The sequence below is a fragment of the Cebus imitator genome, unplaced genomic scaffold (assembly GCF_001604975.1).
Source record: "Cebus imitator isolate Cc_AM_T3 unplaced genomic scaffold, Cebus_imitator-1.0 Scaffold2, whole genome shotgun sequence".
Classification (NCBI taxonomy): Eukaryota; Metazoa; Chordata; class Mammalia; order Primates; family Cebidae; genus Cebus; species Cebus imitator.
In genome coordinates, this window is record NW_016107317.1 from 2,140,124 (window position 1) to 2,144,000 (window position 3,877).

Sequence of the window (3,877 nt, forward strand, 5' to 3'; positions counted from 1 at the left end):
CAAGTATCAATAGCCGAATTGATCAAGCAGAAGAAAGGATGTCAGAAATTGAAGAGCAACTCAATGAAATGAAGCAAGAAGACAATATTAGAGAAAAAAGAGTGAAAAGAAATTAACAAAGCCTCCAAGAAACATGGGACTAAGTGAAAAGACCAAATCTATGTTTGACTGGTGTGCCTGAAAGTGATGGGGAGAATGGAAAAGTTGGAAAACACACTTCAGGATATTATCCAGGAAAACTTCCCCAACCTAGCAAGACAGGCCAACATTCAAATTCAGGAAATACAGAGAGCACCGCAAAGATACTCCTCGAGAAGAGCAACCCAAAAACACATAATCATCAGATTCACCAAGGTTGAAATGAAGCAAAAAATGTTAAGGGCAGCCAGAGAGAAAGGTCGGGTTACCCACAAAGGGAAGCCCATCAGACTATCAGTGGTTCTCTCAGCAGAAATCCTACAAGCCAGAAGAAAGTAGGGGCCAATATTCAACATTCTTAAAGAAAAGAATTTTTAAACCAGAATTTCATAGCCAGCCAAACTGAGCTTCATAAGTGAAGGAGAAATAAATCCTTTGCAGACAAGCAAATGCTAAGAGCCTTTGTCACCACCAGGCCTGCCTTACAAGAGCTTCTGAAGGAAGCACTAAACATGGAAAGGAACAATCAGTACCACACACGGCAAAAACATACCAAATTGTAAAGACCATCGACACCATGAAGAAACTGCATCAACTAATATGCAAAATAACCAGCTAGCATCATGACAAGATCATATTTCACACATGAAAATATTAACCTTAAATGTAAATGGGCTAAATGCCCCAATTAAAAGACTGAGACTGGGCTGGGCATGGTGGTTCACGCCTGTAATCCCATCACTTTAGGAGGCCAAGGTGGATGGATCACTATGTCAAGAGATTGAGATCATCCTGGCCAACATGGTGAAACCCCAACTGTATTAAAAATATAAAAATTAGCCAGGTGTGGTAGCACATGCCTGTAATCCCAGCTACTCGAGAGACTGAGTCAGGAGAATCACCTGGACCTGGGAGGCAGAGGTTGCAGTGAGCCAAGATTGTGCCACTGCACTCCAGCCTGGAAACAGAGTGAGACTCCATCTCAAAAAGGAAGAAAAAAACAAACTGGGACTGGCAAATTGGATAATGTATCAAGACCCATTGATGTGCTGTATTCAAGAGACCCATCCAAGTGTAAAGACACACACAGGCTCAAAACAAATGGATAGAGGAATATTTACCAAGCAAATGGAAATCAAAAAAAGCAGGGGTTGCAATCCCACTCTGATAAAACAGATTTTAAGCCAACAAAGGTCAAAAGAGACAAAGAAGGGCATTACATAATGGTAAAGGGATCGATGTAACAAGAAGAGCTAAATATCCTAAACATATATGTACCCAATACATGAGCACTCAGATTCATAAAACAAGTTGTTAAAGACCTACAAAGAGACTTAGACTCCCACATAATAATAGTGGGAGACTTTAACACACCACTGTCAATATTAGACAGATCAATGAGACAGAAAATTAATAAGGATATCCAGGACTTAAACTCAGATCTGGACCAAGCAGACTTAATAGACTTCTACAGAACTCTCCACCCAAAATCAACAGAATATACATTCTTCTTAGCACCACATCACAGTTATTCTAAAATTGACCACATAATTGGAAGTACTCCTTTTATGTGATCAATATTCCTCAGCAAATGCAAAAGAACAGGAATCATAACAAAAAGTCTCTCAGACCACAGTGCAACCAAATGAGAACTCTGGATTAAGAAACTCACTCAAAGCCACACAACTTCATGGAAACTAAACAACCTGCTCCTGAGTGACAAATGGACAAACAATGAATTTAAGGCAGAAATAAAGAAGTTCTTTGAAACCAATGAGAACAAGGACATAACATGCCAGAATCTTTGGGATATATTTAAAGAAGTGTGTAGAGGGAAATTTATAGCACTAAATGCCCACAAGAGAAAGGAGGAAAGATCTGAAACTGACACCCTAATATCACAATTAAAAGAACTAGAGAAGCAAGAGCAAACAAATTCAAAAACTAGCAGAAGACAAGAAATAACTCAGATCAGAGCAGAACTGAAGGAGAGAGAATGAAAACCCTTCAAAAACAATCAATGAATCCAGTAGCTGGTTTTTTGAAAGGATCAACAAAATAGATAGACCGCTAGGCAGACTAATTAAGAAGAAAACAAAGAAGAATCAAATAGACATGATAAAAAAATGGTAAAGGGGATATCACCACCGATAACCACAGAAATACAAACTACCATCAGAGAATACTATACACACTTCTATGCAAATAAACTAGAAAATCTAGAAGAAATGGATAAATTCCTGGACACACACACCCTCCCAAAACTAAACCAGGAAGAAGTCGAATCCCTGAATAGACCAATAACAAGTTCTGAAATTGAGGCAGTAATGAATAGCCTACCAACCAAAAAAAGTTCAGAACCAGACTGATTCACAGCCAAATTCTACCAGAGGTACAAAGAGGAGCTGGTACCATTCCTTCTGAAACTATTCCAAACAATACAAAAAGAGGGACTCCTCCCTAACGCATTTTATGAGGCCAGTATCATCCTGATACCAAACCAGGCAGATACAACAAAAAAAGGAAATTTCAGGCCAATATCGCTGATGAATGTAAGTGCAAAAATCCTCAAGAAAATACTGGCAAACCGAATCCAGCAGCACATCAAAATGATTATCCACCATAATCAAGTAGGCTTCATCCCTGGGATACAAGGCTGCTTCAACATACACAAATGAATAAACGTAATCCATCACATAAACAGAACCAATGACAAAAACCACATGATTATATCTCAATAGATGCAGAGAAGACCTTTGACAAAATTAAACAGCCCTTCATGCTAAAAACTCTCAAAAAACAAGGTATTGATGGAACATATCTCAAAATAATAAGAACTATTTATGACAAACCCAGAGCCAATATCATACTGAATGGGCAAAACTAGAAGCATTCCCTTTGAAAACCAGCACTAGACAAGGAAGCCCTCTCTCGCCACTCCTATTCAACATAGTATGGGTAGTTCTGACCAAGGCAATCAGACAAGAAAAAGAAATAAAGGTGTTCAGTTGGGAAAAGAGGAAGTCAAATTGTCTCTGTTTGCAGATGACATGATTATATATTTAGAAAACCCCATCATCTCAGCCCAAAATCTCCTTAAGCTGATAAGCAAATTCAGCAAACTCTCTGGATACAAAATCAATGTTCAAAAATCACAAGCATTCATATACACCAATAACAGACAGAGAAATCATGAGTAAACTCCCATTCACTATTGCTACAAAGAGAATAAAATACCTAAGAATACAGCTTACAAGGAATATGAAGGACCTCTTCAAGGAGAACTACAAGCCACTGCTCAAGGAAATAAGAGAGGACACAAACAAATGGAAAAACATTCTATGCTAATGGATAGCAAGAATTAATATTGTGAAAATGGCCATACTGGAGGATCAATCCAAGATGGCCGTTTAGGAACAGCTCAGGATTGTAGCTCCCAGTGAAAGCGCAGAGGAACATCCACTCAGAGACCCAATCTGAAAGCCAGCAACTACAAAGACGACAGGTGGATAAATCCATAAAGATGGGAAGGCACAAAAAGGATGAAAACACCCGAAACCAGAACACCTCTCCTCCTACAAGGGATCACAACTCCTCACCAGCAAGGGAACAAGGTTGGATGGAGAACAAGTGTGATGAAATGACAGAATCAGACTTCAGAAGGTGGGTAGTAAGAAACTTCCATGAACTAAAAGAACATGTTCTAACCCAATGCAAAGAAACTAAGAACCTTGAAAAA